Source organism: Pinus tabuliformis, chromosome 1_1 (genome assembly GCF_031772625.1).
Source record: "Pinus tabuliformis cultivar Carrire ecotype Pingquan chromosome 1_1, CPIR1, whole genome shotgun sequence".
NCBI lineage: Eukaryota > Viridiplantae > Streptophyta > Pinopsida > Pinales > Pinaceae > Pinus > Pinus tabuliformis.
Genome location: NC_142297.1, coordinates 64,579,540 through 64,599,420, shown reverse-complemented (window position 1 = coordinate 64,599,420; position 19,881 = coordinate 64,579,540). Strand labels below are relative to the sequence as shown.

At 38.8% G+C, this 19,881-nt stretch overlaps 1 long non-coding RNA gene and 1 pseudogene across 1 annotated transcript; one reads left to right on the top strand and one right to left on the bottom strand.

The window, feature by feature from the left end:
- Positions 1–14,271: 14,271 nt before the first annotated feature.
- Positions 14,272–14,733, bottom strand: LOC149211589 (uncharacterized). The gene is made up of 2 exons (XR_016250173.1): positions 14,669–14,733; positions 14,272–14,532 (listed from the first exon to the last, which is right to left on the bottom strand). It is a non-coding gene; the product is annotated as an uncharacterized LOC149211589 (long non-coding RNA).
- Positions 14,734–16,934: 2,201 nt separating this feature from the next.
- LOC149211588 (nematode resistance protein-like HSPRO2 pseudogene) lies at positions 16,935–18,227 on the top strand (annotated as a pseudogene).
- The last annotated feature ends 1,654 nt before the right edge of the window (positions 18,228–19,881 follow it).

Genomic DNA, 19,881 nt, shown 5'->3' with positions numbered 1-19,881 from the left:
TTGTATCTATCTGGAATTTTACAAGGTGTAGGAGTATGTACAGAAGCTCTAGGATTAGTCTTGATGTCTTGAGGCTCATCAAGTTGAAGATGGTCAACATAAGATTTAGAAGAAGGGTCTTGACCAAGATCAAAATTTGTATTCACAATCTTCAAAGGAAAGGAATCAAATGTGGGTCTGGGATCTTTTCCCAAATAAAGTATACTTTGGAAAACCTTCTTGACATTCTCAGGAAAAGAGAAGAAATAATTTATGACAAAGAACATGAAGTCTTGGATGAAATTCCAAATTGAATACCTGATCTTCCAATATTGTCCTTTCATTCTTCTATTGGTAAGTTTCATCCTCGAGTGGAGTCTTTGAATTAAATTTGAAACTAGTTTGGAGTCACCAGGTGAATGATTTCAGCCTTCATATGTGTCTGGCCATTGTCCACCATCAACAATCAAATATGATCCTTGTTGTTCTTTCCAAGGAATATTTTATCTCTCGTTTCCCCGGAAACGACACCAAAATGTTATTCTCCACAATATCCCAAGGCTGAGAAAGGAGATTGACGGAGGTAACCTCAGACCACTTAGGGTTTAGCAACTAGCTCCGCCAAACCAGAGAGGGCTATCTCTATGAGCTCAACGCCAATGATGACTGGAGTGGGAAAAGATGTTAGGCTAGTTATTACAACACTAGGGTTTTGAAATTTAGGGTTTTGTTGGACTAGGAGTGAAAATCAGGGAACTAGGTCGAAAGATCAAAGGTTTCAGCTGCAAGAGATATAAAGGAGAAGGGTGGATATGCCTCTGTGATACTTTGGGGTTTTATCGATGTAGTGGAGAGTGGAAAAGAAAAGATCAAAATGAGCACACCAAGCATAAATTCATTTATCAAAAGATAGGTGACATAAACATGAAGTTCCTAACAAAACATAGCTTAAAACCTAAGAATTCTATTTAAAACCTCATAGGAAAGTCACTGAAAAACATAGACATGGAAAGAAGATGGAAGTATCATTCATATAACACTATAACAGAGAGAACACATTATTACAAAATCACAACACAAGAATTCCTGAATAATAGTTGCAACTGTCTTTTGATTTCCTGCAAAAAGTGATGAAGTACAAGCTCCAAGAGTTCTACTCGTTGATGTCCAACCTTGAGTTTGACTGAAAAATAGATACATATAGACTACAAAACCATATTTGATCTGATATTCACCCTATGAGTGACATCAGTTAAAGATTTATTAAACTAAGGTATTACAGACTCATGTGTTGGTGTATGTTTTGTGTTATTGAAGCAACGGATCGATCAGATTTCCAATACACAGACAATAAAATGGAAAGACAACAGAGAAATACAGTAAGCAACATAAAGACACAAGAAATTTTAATAAGGAGTTTGCCCTATTCTCTAGGGCTACATCTCTGGTCCAGCTTTCAGTGGTGGCCTTGTTTTATTGTGTCTTAGGCAGAGAAATTACAACACAGGGACTCAATGTGAGTTCTCCTGAAGCAGATTTGATTGGCAGGGTGGTTCTTGGATTCCCCAAGCCACTGGAGTACACAGACTCTTCTTCTTCCAACCAGCTCTGTGACCTTTTGGTCTACATTGGAAAGAGCCAAATGTGATGCTCAGCCCAGACAGATTCCTCTATGGGATGGCTTGAATCTTCAAGCTCTCTGGTGCTCGATGCTGCCTCTGGTCAGCTCAGCCCTCTGTCTCTTCTGCTTTGCTTTACTGTTCTCTGTGTTCAGTCCTCCTCTATAGGTTCACTATTCCACTTCTTCATCTCTCAACTTCTATCTCCCTTCTTCACTCATTCAATTGTCTCTATTCATGGCTTTTAGCCATCTGTCCCCTATGCCTATTTGGTTCCCCTTCTGCAGCTGCACTTGCAGTTCCCTGTTCAACGTCATCATGAACGCTCAAGGAGTGGCCACTTGTCCTCCGCTAAATGGCGCCAACATGCTTCGTCAGCTCATTTCTTCAGTTACATCGTGGATGCATTCTTCCTCCACCACGACGGTCAAACAAATTCCAAATCCATTCTAAAACACAGCTTAATTCCCTGTCGATTCTGCTTCCTCCATCGGGCACAATCTCAACCGTCCAATATGGGCCCTCCAGATCCAACGGCATACGCACGTTTCGCGCAGTTGACTTGATTGACCGATAGCACGCCATCAACAGCGGTTTTCTCTCACCTCCGCCTGCCATGCGTCGATCGGTGTATGGAATCGCTCCTCTTTCATCCAAAACCTCTTACCGTTTAAGGGCGCCACAATCAATACCGTCGGTTTCTAGAGCACGGGTCCCGCTGTTGTGTTTTAGCGCTTTTTCCTTTTCCGCCCGCGATCCTCCAGTTCCCCCACACGACCGAGTGCTTGGGCTCTTCCTTCACGGCCCTGTTCACCCAGCAATGCACGATTAGCGCTAAGTGCATCAAAATCCACCTCTGTTACCCGATCCAGGGCTCCCAGGGGCTACTTTGACCTCCTACGTGGTCTCCATGGGCCTCGGTCAGCGCACTTTGACCGAGGTCCTCGTCGTTCCACATTGGCTGCCATTGCCACTGGTTCAGGGTGTCTTTGATCATTTTTTTGGATTTTTTTAGAGATTTGTTCGACTTGATACAGTCATGGTTCTTTGACAGTCTTCTATGGATCCAATTCGGATCATGGCCTTCCCACTAAAAAAGCTTTTGGACCACCAAAAGTTGGTTTTCATGCATCGACTAAGTGAGGGTACTATTTCTTCACTTGTCCAATCTCAATCCACTTTGCGCTGCTCGGCTTTGAACCTTTGAGCCCAATCCTGAGGTACTCAATATCTCCCCTGCACATTGCCCTCACTTTCTTGTCCAGCACTATGTCTTCCTGCAACTCATTGAGGTATTCTGGTAGTAGGTCATCAATAGAAGGCAATGAAATTTGCTCTTCAGGGTCCTCAATCATTGAAGGTTCAAACAATCTCAAGCAATCTGCATTTACAACTGAGTAGATGTGCATGTAAGCTGGTAGATCAAGGCGAAAAGAATTTTCACCAATCTTCTCAAGTATCCTAAAAGGTCCATACCTGATAGGCTTTAGCTTTTTACCTTCACCTTGCATCCGGTCCTTGTTGATATACAGCCAGACTTGGTCTCCAACTTGAAAACTATGCTCCATCCAATGCTTATGATGCCTAGCCTTATACTTGGGCTGGCTCTTTTCCAGTTGTTCCTGTACTGCCTGGTGGATCTCCTAGATCTGTTCACTGAACCCATCAACCATGGTATCTTTACCAAAGACAAAATCCAAAGGAGACCTTGGTGTGAAACCAAAACAGGTCTCAAAAGGAGATCTCTGTGTAGAAGAGTGTTTGGCTCTGTTGTAAGCATGCTGCACATAACACAAGTGTTCATCCCAAAGCTTCGGATGTTTGCTGCAATATCCTCTCAGTAACTGGATCACTGTCCTATTTACTACTTTTGTCTGGCCATCTGTTTGTGGATGAAAAGCTATGCTTTTCTTCAACTTGGTGTCCATCAATTCCCACAGACTTGACCAAAAATTCCCCACAAATTGGGTGTCTTGATTAGATACAATGGAAGTGGGTAATCCAAAATGAACCCATACATGCTCAAAGAACAATTTTCCAGTTTGTTCAGCTATGATCTGTTTACTACAAGGTATCAAAATACACATTTTTGTTGAACCTGTCCACAACAACATATAGATAATCATGACCTTTCCTAGATTTAGGCAGTCCTCCAACAAAATCCATGGAAACACTTTCCAAAGGGTGAGAAGGAACTCGCAATGGTGTGTACAAGCCTAGTTTTCTATTGCTCGGCTTGCTTTTAGCACACATGGCACACCCTTTTACATATCTAGAAACTGTCTCATTCATTTTCAGCCAATAGCAGAATCTTTGCAGCTGTGCAACTGTTTTACTTACCCCAAAGTGACCTGATATCAGAGAAGTGTGTGCTTCCCTAATTATCTTTACTCTCTCAGTTTGTGGAATGCAGAGTTTCCTACAATGGTATAAGAGTCGGTCCTTTATATGATAGTCCAGTTCTTCTACTCTTTTGCCTTGACTCAAAGTTGCATATACATCTTTAAAGTCCATATCCTGAGCATATTGTTCTATGTAGCTTTCATGTAGCAGAAAATTATGCTTAAGTATGGTAGATACATTTATAATGGGTCTAGATAACATGTCTGCAACCTTGTTATGTATGCCCTTTTTATATCTGATGACTAAGTGAAACTGTTGTAGAAAACCCATCCATCTGTAATGTCTTGATTGCTGCAACTTAGTTTGGGAGTGTAGATATTGAAGTGGCTGATGATCAGTATGTATTACTGTCTCTTTGCCCATTAAGTAATGTTTCCAATTTTTCACACTCTTAACTAATGCATACAATTCTTTGTCATATGTAGGATAGTTAATTACTGCAGGATTAAAAGTCTCAGAATGATAACATATGGGTTTACCGTGCTGTGTCAACACTGCTCCCATGGCATAGTCACTGGCATTAGTTTGGATCTCAAATGGTCTTTGTAGATCTGGCAATGCTAGTACAGGTGTTGTACTAATTTTCTCTTTCAAGGTGTCGAAGGCTTTTTGATGTTTGCCTCCCCACTGAAACACCTTATTCAATCATGTTAAAGCATGTAAGGGAGCTTCAATCGAGGAGAAGTTAGAAATGAACTTCCTCCAATATTGTGCTGCTCCTGAGAAGATTCTCACTTCTGTAGCAAACCTGGGTTTAGGCCAGTTCAAAATGACTTCCACTTTAGAGGGATCTATTTTCAATTCACCTCCCCCTACTATATGACCCAAGTAGTTTAGAGATGTTTTTCCAAATTCACATTTTGAGAGTTTAACATAAAGTTTTTCTCTTTTCAAAACATCTAATGTTTTCTTAACATGCTTTAAATGTTCTTCCCACATTTTACTAAAAATCAAAATGTCATCTAGATACACAATAACAAAATCATCAAGAAAAGGTCTGAGTACATCATTCATTAATCTCATGAAAGTAGCAAGAGCATTAGTTAAGCCAAAAGGCATAACCGGCCATTCATACAACCCCTGCTTTGTTTTGAAAGCAGTCTTCCATGCATCTTGCTCTGCAACTCTAACCTGATGGTATCCACTGTGCAAATCTAGCTTGGTGAAATAAACAGCTTCTTTCAATTGATCTAAAAGATCATCTATGCGAGGAAGGGGATAACGATTTTTGATTGTTATCTTATTCAGTGCTCGGTAATCAATGCACATTCTCCACGAGCCATCTTTCTCTATTTCTCACCAAAATGATTGGTGACCCACTTGGTGATGTGCTAGGCTTGATGAAGCCCTTCTCGAGCAACTCTTGCACCTGCTTCTTGATTTCAGCATTCTCTAAAGCAGACAACCTCTACATCCCAATGTTAGGCAATGGAACATCTTGCTGCAAAATAATATCATGTACTATTCCCTTTTGGGTGGAAGACCTTTAGGTTCCTGAAATAAAACATCATACTCTGAAATAACCTTTTCTATATCAGCTTGTTGTTCAACATTACAGCCCTCAAATACATTGGTTTTATTAGGTTTCTTTTCCTTTACAACCATCAGTAAGAATTGTTTGCATGAATTTATCATTCTTTTCATCTGTCCTGAGTTTATGAGAGTGTAATTATTCTTGAGCTTATGAGCTCTTGTAAAGTATTCAATTCCATCTTTGACAATTAGATACTTGTTCTCATCTCTACAGAAAATAGCCTTTCTATCATACAAGTAAGGACTTCCGAAAACAATTCCACATATATCCAAAGGAATTATGTCTAACTCAACCTCATCTACAAATGCCGACCCAAAAGAAAACTTGAGTTTGCACTGTCTAGTCACTTGTAGTTGTGCTTTATCATTCAACCATCCTAATGGGTATGGTTTCTTATGAGGTGCAGTTGCTAATCCCAATTTCTTTACAATTGCTTCAGAAATCAAATTTACTTGTGAGCCACTATCAAAAAAAGTATCAATCTTTTGATTTTTGGAAATAACTCAAATATGGAAAAGCTCATGTCTTTTTCTCTCATTTTCTTCATCAATAACAGATTGAGCAGAATTACTAGTAGATGCTTCAGAATTCTTACCTTTTATACCTGTGGTTGCTATAGTTGTTTCATCTCCCGAGTCTGACCCCAAATCTCTCTGAATAGCTACAACTGTCTTCTTCTTCTTGCCCTCGGACTTCTTAGGTCTTAGCTCTGGATGCAAAATCCAACAATGCTCATCATCATGCCCTTCCTTTTTACAGTGAGTGCATGAAGCTTTGGCTTTCTATGCAGTGTTATCCTTCCTTGCTTTCCACTTCTGTTTTCTTTTCTCCTTACTCTTGCTTACAGTGGGTTGGGATGGTCCCCCAACTTCTAGATTTCCATTATTTCCTCTAGCCTCTAGATGAGTAGCTTGTACAAATACCTCATCTATACTAGTGGGATTAAACATGAGGATGGTATGCCTCATGTAGCTGTGTAGACCACCAATGTACTTCAAAAGAGTCTCTGGTGAGTCTAATGAGATACCCAACATCAATGCTATTTTTCTGAATTCTTGAGTATACCCTTGCACACTTTGCCCTTTCAAATGTTGAAGAGTTTGCCAACTCATCATGGCTTGTTGCATGTAGGCCAATGGATAGAACTGCTTTTTGATTGCAACATAAAATTCACTCCAGACAGAGATGGTCTTGCCATGTCTTTTCATATCAGCTTGGGTTCTGCCTTCCCACCAAACCAAGGCAATGCCTTCTAGGAGTAGGCTTGCCAGCTGAATCTTACTCTTGTCTGAGTTTATGTTCTGTACCCTGCAATACACATCAATTTGTCTAATCCAATTGTCCAATTTTTCAACATTTAGCTCTCCATCATATATAGGCAAATCAAATTTAACATCTAGCTTAATCAAAGATGCTTTCTTATTATGCACAGGGATATTAGGAGGTGTGAGAAAGCTTTCCTCTTTCCCCTTTCCTTTGGAGTTGTTATGGAAGTGAGACTCATCTTCTTCTTTCTCTTGCTTAGAGCCTGATGAATCTTCCACCTTTTGCTTTCTAAAGTCTCTGTACATTTCTTCAACCATAGACTTTATAGCTAGGAAACTCTCTATGAATTGAGGGTCTGGCCCTACAGAACCTTCATTTGACATTATCTTCTGAGGATAGACTCTCCCAATTTCAAGATTAGTTTCCACCAACTCTCCTTCTCCTAATTTGAGTTTGATCTTGTGAGCATTCACAGCTAAACCAACACAAGCTTGTCTAACCTTACAGCCTAGAGTTCTGATACCACTTGATCTGATATTCACCCTATGAGTGACATCAGTTAAAGATTTATTAAACTAAGGTATTACAGACTCATGTGCTGGTGTGTGTTCTGTGTTATTGAAGCAATGGATCGACTAGATTGCTAATACACAAACAATAAAATGGAAAGACAACAGAGAAATACAGTAAGCAACACAAAGACACAAGAAATTTTAATAAGGAGTTCGCCCTATTCTCCAGGGCTACATCTCTAGTCCAACTTTCAGTGGTGGCCTTGTTTTTTTGTGTCTTAAGCAGAGAAATTACAATACAGGGACTCAATGTGAGTTCTCTTGAAGCAGATTTGCTTGGCAGGGTGGTTCTTGGATTCCCCAAGCCACTGGAGTACACAGACTCTTCTTCTTCCTACCAGCTCTGTGACCTTTTGGTCTATAGTGGAAAGAGCCAAATGTGATGCTCTGTCCAGACACATTCTTCTATGGGATGGCTTGAATCTTCAAGCTCTTTGGTGTTCGATGTTACCTCTGGTCAGCTCGGTCCTCTGTCTCTTCTGCTTTGCTTTACTCTTCTTTGTTTTCAGTCCTCCTCTCTAGGTCCATTGTTCCACTTCTTCATCTCTCGACATCTGTCTCCCTTCTTCACTCATTCGATTGTCTCTATTCATGGCTTTTATCCATCCATCCCCTATGCCTGTTCGGTTCCCCTTCTACAGCTGTTCTTGGAGTTCCCTGTTCGGCGTCATCATGAATGCTCAGGGAGTGGCCACTTGTCCTCTCCTAAATGGCGCCATCATGCTTCATCAGCTCATTTCTTCAGTTACATCGTGGATGCATTCTTCCTCCACTGCGGCGGTCAAACGGATTCCAAATCCCTTCTAAAATGTGGCTTAATTCCCTGTCAATTCCATTTCCTCCATTGGGCGCGATCTCAGCCGTCTGATCTGGGCCCTCTAGATCTAACACCATATGCACGTTTCGCACAGTTGACTTGCTCGACTGATAGCGTGTGATCAACGATGGTTTTATCTCACCTCCACTTACCACGTGTCGATCGGTGTATGGATCGCTCCGCTTTCATCCAAAACCTCTTACCGTTTAAGGGCGCCTCGACCAATACCACCGGTTTCCAGAGCGCGGATCCCACTGTTGTGTTTTAGCGCTTTTTCCTTTTCCACCCGTTGTCCTTTGGTTCCCCCACGCGACCGAGTGCTCGGGCTTTTCCTTCGCGGCCCTATTCACCCAGTGATGCGCGATTAGCGCTAAGCGCATCGAAATCCACCTCTGTTTCCCATCTGGGGCTCCCAGGGGCTACTTTGACCTCTTGCGCGGTCTTCATGGGCCTCGGTCAATGCGATTTGACTGAGGTCCTCGTCGTTCCACGTTGGCTGCCATTGCCACTGGTTCAAGGTGTCTTTGATCGCTGTTTTGGATTTCTTTAGAGATTTGTTTGACCTGATATAGTCATCGTTATTTGACAGTCTTCTATGGATCCAATTCGGATCAATCTTCCCCTCACTCAGGGGTCGAAATCCTCAGTATAGAATCAGTTACACAAATTTCTCCAACAAATCCTAATGACTAGGGAGGTTATAACAAACTCCCAAATTGGCCTTAAACTGATTCATTGGACCATGAACACCTTTACAAGCATGAATCTAGTATTTTCTTACCATAGAAAGCATAATTAAACTTCAATACATCATAATTACATCAAACATAAGCAATTAAATCAAGAAGACTCGAAACTAGCTGAGCAAACTGAGAAAAGTGACTTCTAGGCAAAAACGTAGCGGGCTTGTAGAAAATGTAGCGTGCAGATTGCAAGTGACTTTTGGAGGGGTTCCCGTGCTCAAAATCAGTATCTTTATGGCGCATTGGAAAGTTGTGGATGTCTAGTTATCATTTGACTCGTCGAGAAAGTCATTTGGATACTCCATGATAGAGAAAAATGCATTTTCCCAAGACTACTTTCAGAAGTGCAGCAAAAACGTAGCGCCATCGTGAAGGGCAATTTTGATTGCCTTCCTGAGCTCCAAATGCATATTGGAAAGCTTAAGATGTCTAGTAGTCAATGGAGTGCTTAATCATGTAAAATTTCCTCTCCAAGACCGAGAAAAACGCATTCTCCCAAGGTTACTCCAGAAGTGCAACAACTCTCCTTTAGTAACTATATTTTGGGCATTTGTCCCAAATCATAACACCTGTGTATAAACTGAAGGAGGTTTTTGTTCCTTGGTCTATGATTTACTAAAAACTCTTTCACATTTGTAAAATTCATCTCCATTTGGTCAGAAACATACTTTGAAGCAAAATTGTCCCTATGTGCAGCAAATGATTTGTCTCTTGGAATGATTTCTTGAGAAATGGTGGAGACATGATGCTATGTGCTGAAATGGGCTCATACCTGGAGATTTTCCCTCCTTTATACTTTCTCTGATCAGTGGGTGTGTTCTTTTCATCCATTATGTAACCCTAGCTCACTAAGAAATGGAATTAGGGTTTAGTGCTAGAAAACAGGGGATTTAGGGTAGTTTTATGAATAAAGGTAGATGAAGAGGTTAGGGGGCTCCTAAATTCTTGGGAAAATTTAGGGGGTTAGGGATAGATGTTATGGAGCATAGGGAAGTGAAATTTTAGGGGATGGGTGAGGGGAAAGGGTGCAAAAGTGGAAAAAACAATCCTAGCCTAGGAAAGTGTCAAAAGTGTGGCAATAGGCTAGGGTTTGTGGGAAAGTAAAGGAAATGAGGGGAATGGGAATGGGAAAAGATTAGGGGAGGATTTAGGAGCTAGTTAGATGTGTTGGGAGGCTTAGGGAAGTGAAAAATCACATAGGGAGTGTAGGGATAGGTGGTAGGAATTTAAACACAGTCCTAACCCTAATTTCTACCCAAAATGCAACGTGAGGACTAGGGTTAGCTCTAGGACTTAGGTAATGAGGTGAGTAGGGGTAAGGAAGGCTAGGGGAAATGTTTTTGAGTGTGGGGAAAGGGAAAATTGAGTAGGGAACTAGGTTTTTCTGTTTGCAAACTAAAAAAGAATGTTAAACCACAAAAATGCAGTGTGAACCCTAGGAGAGGGTTCCCCACTGAAATGTGAAACAACTGATGAAAGGAGGTACTGAGAGGCTTTGACTTACTTGTATGAATGATATTGGAACCATTGATTGTAAAAGAAACCCCTGGCAGGTGCCCCTTTGCTCCCAAAACTGAAAAACACAACGAATTGGACAAAATGTAGCGTGGCTGCCAAAAACGCAGTGTTGAGGAGAAAAATCGCCTTGGAGGGTGCAGTTCGATGCTGAAATGACTTGGATGGCATCCAATGATAATTTGGAGCTCAATACAACTGAAATGAGTGATAGGAATGTTTGAATGATCCTTTATAAACTCAAAATCACTTTTTTGGCATATGTCATGGCATGACATCATACTTCATCTTAAGACCAAATATGATGTGATTGCAGCAATATCTTTATGAACTGAAAAGTTACCTTTACCTTTATTTCATTAGCTTCCTAAGATGATAACTCCCTTTATATGAGGACTCAAGACAATTTACATGGCTCTTTTTGCTTAAATTTGACATAGTGATGACAAAACAAGTGAAGACCTAGACCAAAACTCATATGAAGACATTTTAACTAATCCATCATCAAAACCACCTGAAAAAAGACATGACCATGATGAATGATGATAACCATGAATACTGAAGGGAGTAGCACTGATCTAGACACACCAACCAATGATCAAATTTTTATTTGAAGACCTACTGAGACCATAAAAATTTGACCTAAGACCCTAGCAAAAAAAATTTGAAACAACATATTTGATCACTGGTGACTAACATGAGTGATAGGCACTAACAAATTCCATATATATATATATATATATATATATATATATATAATTCTAAAATAAAATCAACCACTGCACCGGTAGTACTATTCTGACATACTATTCATATTTTTGTCATTCAAAATTTTCATGTATTTCTAGTTTTGTTTGTTACTTAGAGGCTTGCTAATTTAACTTATCATGTAACCATGCATGAAAGAAAAATGTCATGTTTTATTTCCAATTAGGAAATAAATTCCAGCAAGTATATAAGTTGTTATTTACCATTTCCATATTTAGAAAATAGTGAGTATAATATCACAATATCCTATAACAAAAAGACTTGTTTTCAGGGAGCCATAACAATTTTAGTAAATAAAATTCACATAAATAAGTTTACTACAATAATTTTGAAATGGATTAAATATCTATCTTTTCACTAACATCATTCGTTTCAATTTCTTTCTTATTATTCACAAGAAAACAAATACTAAGTCCTATACAGTCTTTCTGCTACACAAAATTTCTCAAATTCACAGTTGAGAATATCATCTTGAAACTTTTTAAGTCTGGAACTGATACAGTAATTAATTGGCTCCTCCCAACCTTTGATACTTTCCTCCACATTACCCCACCAAGCACTTTTGACTGCGAGTAATCAACTCTGTTTCACTTTGTCCTTTCTTGCTTTCTCACCAGATCAGCTCTGTGTGATTCCTCTACTCAGCAAGGTGACCAAAAATGGATTACCCTCTCTACCATTTACTTGTTAGTTGATAACTACCTCCCCCTCACCCAACTAGTGGCAGGTAGTTACTAGCTCGTTTATGAGCTACACTTCCCCACTTTCCAAGATAACTTCCTATATTTTAGGGAAGTTAATGATCAATTACTTCAATGATCATTAAGAATTTAATTATTTAGATTAAATGCACGACTTAATGAGTGGTAATCAATATCAACAATTATCTTACAATCATAACTCATCCGGCGAGGAGTAATTTCAACATCAGTTCTAGATATTTGTTTTATTAACAACATTATAAATAAAAGATTTACATTCAACCTTTATCAGTTTATCACACTAATAAACTATTTTCAAATAAGTATTTTAAAGTTAAGACACAATCATACTTAACCATAAATACAAATTTACAACAAAAGCTTCAAGTCAAGGGATATCACAACTTCTATTCACATGTTAGATAAATTATGTGTGTGGAACCTAACATGCAATCATAACACAAGTATAATGCCCCATATTCAATTAACATTCATCTCATGTGCAAGAGTCCAATCATCACATCATTATCATTATGCTACAATATTATGTCACATTCATAGAATTACAATAATGCTCATAAAGATGTACACCAAGATATGGAAAAGGGACCCTCAATCCACCCACAATCATTATTACATAAGCTTCACAAATACATTACAGTGTTGCAAAATATCCAAGAGCTAGGCCCTTTGCTTACTCCTCCAAAATATAGTTTACTCCCAACCAAAACCCTCAAATTTACATGCAAAACACCCTACTTAATCCACCCTTTAGTTCGCACCTTCAGTTGTGAAATAGAATTTAGTGCATTGCTATCAAAATGAGGCCTCAACGTCTTATCCTATTGTTGCAATTATAAATCAAAACCCTCGACTTCTATCCTCCTCCACCTCATGCGCAAAAACTACTCCTCTCATGAATCTGACCCAACACAGTGTGAAATATCCAACATGGCGATGTGTGGGCTTGGTTGGTACGACAAGGTCAAATCATTCCATCGTACAGGAAACCTGAAATTCGGGCGAGTACTCAGCACGTGAACTGACTCGTCCCCACTCAACTCGTTGCACTTGGGTGTGTACGTCTTGACTGACGTAACTCATGCATGGGCACACTCATCTCAATCAACACAACTTGGGCATTGGCATGCTCATCTAGACCATCTCAACTCGCTCAATTAAGAAACCCCAAAATGTCACACAATCATCACAAATCATGTAATGCTCATCTTGTCTTATGACTTGACTTGCCCAACTCATGACATGTGTGGGTGCCCAAATGTGAGGGCAATTCCTATTTCCACCTCCATAGCAAATTTAATGCTATGGAGGTACCCCTCTGACAGCCTCACAGAGCACGGCGACCACCATCCACCATGCATCATCCGTCCATACATCATCGGTCTCCGGCATCCCTCTCCGACTGCCCATCGATGCCCTGGCGACCCTGCCCGCAGCCACCCGCAGCCTCCCTCAAATCGTATTGATGACATATTGATCAAATACGGGAGCGCGTGGCCTCCACTCAAATCATATTAATGCCCGGGAGAGCTCATTTACAGATGGCACGAACGGGACCAACCTCCTCCGGCCTTCAAAACCATTCCTACTCCGCGGCGAACAGAACAAAACCTGCAAAACCATTCGGCGAACATAACGGAGGAGACGTTCAATACCTGGAGGAGCTGGCCATTGGTTATCAAGATTTGCGGTTGGCAAGGTTAGTGCCCCTGAAGCCTGCGAATTCTTGGTGAATTTTAACATCTATTTCCCTCCAAATAGAAGTCAAGTATTATCTTTTTAAATCTATCTGAAAGCCAGGCAAACAAGTTTGATTTAGGATATGAATAATATCTTATGCGTTCTCTGTAAAATTTTCAAGACATAACATGGTTTGAGACTGCAACATACACCCAACTTACAGGACAGGTGGCAAGATGTGTAAATTTGTTTTCCGTCGGTCACCATTGAAACTTACAAATGCAATTTGGATCAAGTTCGTCCTCGGTCTGATTCATATAGGTCTTTGTCTGCCGTGCTTGATCCATCTATAAGTCATGTTATATCTTTTGACAAAAACCAGTTGGATTTGCTTTAAACTTTCAATCTGGAAAATATCTTCTGTGATCTCTATATAATTTTCAATATCATAACTACTATTACAGAAGGGGAAGTTGATCCCCGCTTCTGTTGCGTGGTGGCTTCGTCCATACACTAGTAGAACTCGTGTAAAATTCTCCTGAGGGCCTCCATGGCGTGAACTTGCACTTCAAGATTCATTATGTAGTCCGCGGTCTCCTGAAGAAGGGTATCAAAACCCATGCTTCTGCCACCGGGAACGAGCCTCTGCAGAGTCCCAAGTTTCCTTTCAATGGAGCCATCGTCATGGCTATCTGTCTTTATATCAATATTGGCCAATCTTTGTCTCCTTGCCAGCGTTACGCTACGGCTTCGGCGGAGGGAGGATTTCTTCATCTTCAGCTTCGCCATCATCTTTTCTCTGCCCAAACGGTGATGGTTCAGAGCTCGACTCGACGCAGAACCCTTCTTCGCGGTTTGAGCCAAGCACATGTCGGCTACACTAAAAATACATGTGATGCAAACTACACTGAAAACTATGTGATGCAAAAGAAAACTATACAGTGTTAAAAAACTATTGTAGATAGCTACATCTATTTGAACAATATAGAGAAAACTATATATATTTAATCCATATATAGAAAACTATGTATATTGAAACGATACTGAAACATTTTTTTCAGAAAGAGACCAAAACGCAGGGACCAAAACGCATTTTCAGAAAGAGACCAAAACGCAGGGACCAAAACGCAGGGACCAAAACGCCGAAAAAGAGAGCCCAGGAGTCGGGCGGAAACGAGAGCAGAGGGAGGAGGAGAAACCGATACACTCCCCGACCAGGAGGGCCGAAGACGGAAAACCCAAGGGAAAGCTGATGGACGGGTTAAATAAGGGGTTCTCTCAAGCAGGGAGTGGCGGGCGTCGATATGCATGAAGCTGAGAGACGGGTGGATGATTTGAGCAACCTGGCAGACAAGGGCGATGGCGTTCCTGCATGGAAAAGGACGTGGAGGAGCGAGCAGCTGGCAAGGGAGGCTTCCTGATTGGGCGCTGAGAGACGAGGCGATCACTGTATGGCCAAGGACGAGACGATCATCTCTGGTTGGCAGTTGCAAACAGATGGCTCCGCCATTTCCGCACTGCGTGGACGCTCCCCCATCGCTTTTGTTTCAGCACTCGGAGAACATATTTTCCAAACGATACTAAAACATATTAAAACGATAAAGAGAAAATTATCTGTATTGAAAAGATATACATAAAACTATGTATATTGCAGCCCAAATATATATTGTGACCAAACTACAAAGAAGCCTTAACCAATTGTTGATTGGAGAGATCGATACCAGATCCTTAACCAATTTTCGGTCAGAGAGATCCATGCCTTTGGTATTGATAATAACAATCAAGAACTTCTATATAAAAGGGTTTTGATCAGAATTCGAATGTTCATGATACTGCTCAAATTCAGTTAAACAAAATGGCAAGAAACACTTTAAATGATATTAATGTGTAAGACCATTAAATATCGGAGTCGATGGAAAATAGTATTTATATTAGAAATGTTGCTCATCGAAATCGTTTGTGATCACAACTCCCCGATCCTGGGATCCTCTGCTAATAGATGCTGTGTCAATTAATCTTCCCTCGCGTCTTCTAATGGAAAATTTCTGATGATCCCGGTATGCAGGTGATCCCAAATCTTTGGAGTGTGGGGAAGGGTCAATTCCTTCCCATAAAAGAAAAGAAAGAAAGAAGCAACGGAAAAAACACGGCTTAAATTATTAATATAAATAAAAAATAATATAAAAAGCGAGGGAAATGGATAAACGGAATATCTTTATATTATACTTTGTTATTTTGTCGTTTTGTTTTCTTGTTATACTTACCTGATGTCTTATTCAAAGTGATCTCAAAAATTGTAACTACTCGCGAGCTGCCATGCTATGGAACAAAACACATGCTATAATTGGTCTTCCTTGAAGAAAAGTAGTAGAATAATAAAAGGATCCAGTTAGTATAAATATCTTATGATATTAATTTCCTTCAAAATTCACATTTTAAAGTAAGTTTTTCTCATTATCAATAATGCTTTATAAAAAATATTTAGTACCCATTATTAAATTATCAAAATTATGATGAATCGATTTATCCTACATATCAACAAAATACTAAATACATTTCTCCAAAATATACATTTTGCTTTTTAAATATACTTCTCAAATTCAGTTAAACAAAATGGCAAGAAACGCTTTAAATGATATTAATGTGTAAGACCATTAAATATCAGAGTCGATGGAAAATAGTATTTATATTAGAAAACAAACACTACATAAGATGTACAAAATGTCCATGGAAAATAGTATTTATATTAGAAAAGAAACCCTACAAAATGTCCAATAACTTGGTCTGGCAGTTCAAATATGTACACTTCAACATAATTTCGTCTGGCAGTCAAATATGTACACTTCAAGATTGAAGGACAACGAGAATGTACGAGTTTGAAGTAAATTTACTTTTTCGTTTCATAATAAAAAAATCCCAAAGTGAAACAGACCAACCACCGTATATTTAGCTTATATCTATTCACTTTGTTAACTGGAAAAATATATATTTATGTGTTGACATTATTTAACTCTTTTCATTATTTATGTGTTGAGTTTTTATCATCTACATAAAAAGTTGAGTTGCAACAAATAGATATGTTTTTTGTCCAGTAACATATTATATATAGCTTTTTGATATATTATGGCTTTTTAAATATATCAAGGATTTAAGAACATTTTATTCTATTCCAGTTTTCAAAATTTTAGTGTTTAAAATGTATTTTAGTGTTTATTCTATTATTATGTTGTTCTTTTTAGATTATGGTATATGGAGAGCATTAGTGTCTTTACTCTCCTCGTTATGTTTGCAGGCAAAAAATATGTCCTGTAAAAAAATGGCATCCTATTTTGCCTTTGTTGAAGAATCCATAGAGCCCTCCCCCATGGAGTGTGCGGGTTACGAGCAGTATGTGCATCTCCCCGAGCTCAGTGCCATGTGGAAATTCAAGGAATGGCCTAGTTGGTCTAGAGAGGGGTTGGTAAAGGCTGCCTTACAGTCATTGGAGATTACTTTTCAGTTTGTTTCGTCTGTGCTCTGTGACACAAGGACTTACATTGACAAAGAGGAATGGAAGAGAAGGCTTGAATCCTTAATTAGTTCCCAGATTGAGTTGATTTCAATGATTTGTGAAAATGACAAGCAGGTTCCCACTCTTCAGTTGTCAGTAAGTAGTGGTGTTCTCTCATGGAAAGTTTTCCATGAGGTATGGCAGAGACCTGGTGCTTTACCTGTGGTTAGCAGAACAAGTGAAGAGAGCTTACTTCCTCGTTTGGGTACATGGAAAAGCGCTGAAGCTATGGTTTCTAGAATATGGCTTGCCATTGAAGGCCATATGCAGAGGACTCCCTTCACTTTAGGTCTGGGGGAACCAAATATGTCAGGTAAGCCTCTTCTTGAATATGATAGAATCTGCAAGCCAAGATATTTGCACTCTTTAAAACAACATAAACAGTTCCATAATCTAGAAGATGCCAAACTTTGCAATGTCCTCCAGATCTTTGAGGCGTGGGTATTTGTAGGCCAAGAATTGTTGCAGAGAGTATCTGAAAGAATAGACTCTGGGGATTTCGTAGGAGCATCCACAGACTGTTGGATGGTTGAAAGGATGTGGAACATGCTCACAGAAATTGTGAATTTGCTTCTAGTGATGGACCCAGATGATTTCCTTTGCCTTAAACACCAGTTGGCAATTAGCAGCACTAGTACGCTTGCAGGCGCATATTGCCTTCGGTCTTCCCCCCTTAGAGACCTTACAAATGCATGCAAGGAACTAAGGCATCTGGTGCCCAAAGTCATCGGTGTTGAGGCTGATCCAAAGGGTGGACCAAGGCTCCAGGAGGCACTTATGCATTTGTTTCATTCACATGGACTGCGCTCACATAACACTTCAGGTGCTTACCATGTTGCAATAATACATGTTCTGTTGGCCTTCCAGGCAATAGAAGTCGCGGTGAAAAGGTTTTTCTTCTCATATCAGCAGCTGGTAGTAACAACCATGGGTAGCACTGAAATGAAGGGTCCATCATATCTAGGTGCTTGTGATGCCCTACGTCATATATATTTTGAACCACCTTATTTCCCTAGTGTGGTTGGTGCAAAGACATTTTTGGGTTACTATTGGCACTAAAAGTTACAACTATGGTGGATGGTACACTGGAAGATCTACAGACAAATCAAGTGAAGTGTACAAGAGAAAGAATAGTGCCTTCAGTTTTTCAATGTATTACCCCAAATTCATACATACACTTTTTACATTGACAGTTTTGAGTACTATACATAGAATTATATTGGATATAGGATTAGACTCATTTTTGTTCATCCCCATCAGTAGGACCAATCAATAGAACAGTGGTAGAAATTTGGGATTTTTTTTTTTTTTTTTCCCTCTCCAACATGGATAGGATACTAAGGATTCATAGTGTGCAATTCCTCCTTCGTTAAATAGTGTAAAATATTGTCCAAAATTAAAAAGGTAATTATTAAAATTATTAAATTTTACGAGTTGTTTCTTTTTTTAATTTTTTAATTCTTTACCTAAATTTTATGATGAGTTTAATGATATTTATATAATTCATTATAAATTTTAACATGAAATGTAGTTTAATGCTGTTATTTTTATATGTTTTTTTAAGATTTTTTTATTCAGTGTGTGAAACTGAGATAATTATAATTATAATTTGTTAAGTTTATTTAATGGAATGCATCATAATTTTTTTGATGCAATTTTTTTTTTTTTTTTTTTTTTTATCAGATTTTTTGTTTTTTAAGATTTTTTAATTCACTGTGTGAAATTGAGATAATTATAATTTTAGATTATTGAATTTATTTAATGGAATGTATCATAAAAAATTTAATGTATTAAATCTATATCATATTCAAGCTACATTCCTACCATAAATATCCACTCATTTCCAAAGTTTTGAGAAAAAATATTAGATAATGCAGTTCAGATTGACTAATAACATATAATTAGTATAGTTTTTTATCTCTACATTTATTTTACAAAGTACTCTGATACTTCTTCATACTCTACTTTAATTTTCTTGCACATGGCCTTGTGTTATTGCTTAAGATGTCATTTAATTTAACTGAATTTATGGTAAAGGTATAAATTTTGCCTTTAGTTCTTCAATACAAATTTGTTTTAATGAGATTGTAAATTTTAGTCAAATTATTTCTAGTATAGTATCATTTATAAAATACGTTGTTCTTTAATCATATAAGTTTAAATTTAGAACATTGATAATGCATATTGCTTATAATCATTCTCACTCTTAATATCTATAATTTGGCTTAACACTTATCATTTTCTTGCAGATTGACACACAGTTCGCTCGCTTGTGCAGAGCCTAACCCCACAGTTTACAAAGAACAAAAACAATCATTGTAATTTTTCTTTCATGGGTGACTGGCAACCTTTAGTGAATTGCCTTCACCTCTGCAATTTTGTTCCATATAGTTCAGATTGTTTTAATAATCAGTATTAGTAGGGCAATTACTTAGCATTTACTTTAAAAATTTTACATTTCACACATAGCTTAATAACGGGAAAAGTAAGTGGCCATAATCCACACATTTTTTCAATTTGTTTTGCTCTTTTACCGAAGTCAAATAGTTTAATTAGCAAAGGAGTAAGTGGCCCATAATTCACTCATATTTTTTACTAACCAAAGCATCTTTACTTCATTAGCATTGGGACTAGGAACTGGTGTTATTAAAGAAAGGGAGTAGCCCCTGCTTCCCTTGCGTCTTTTAGACGATCCTGGGCTTGCATCTGAAAT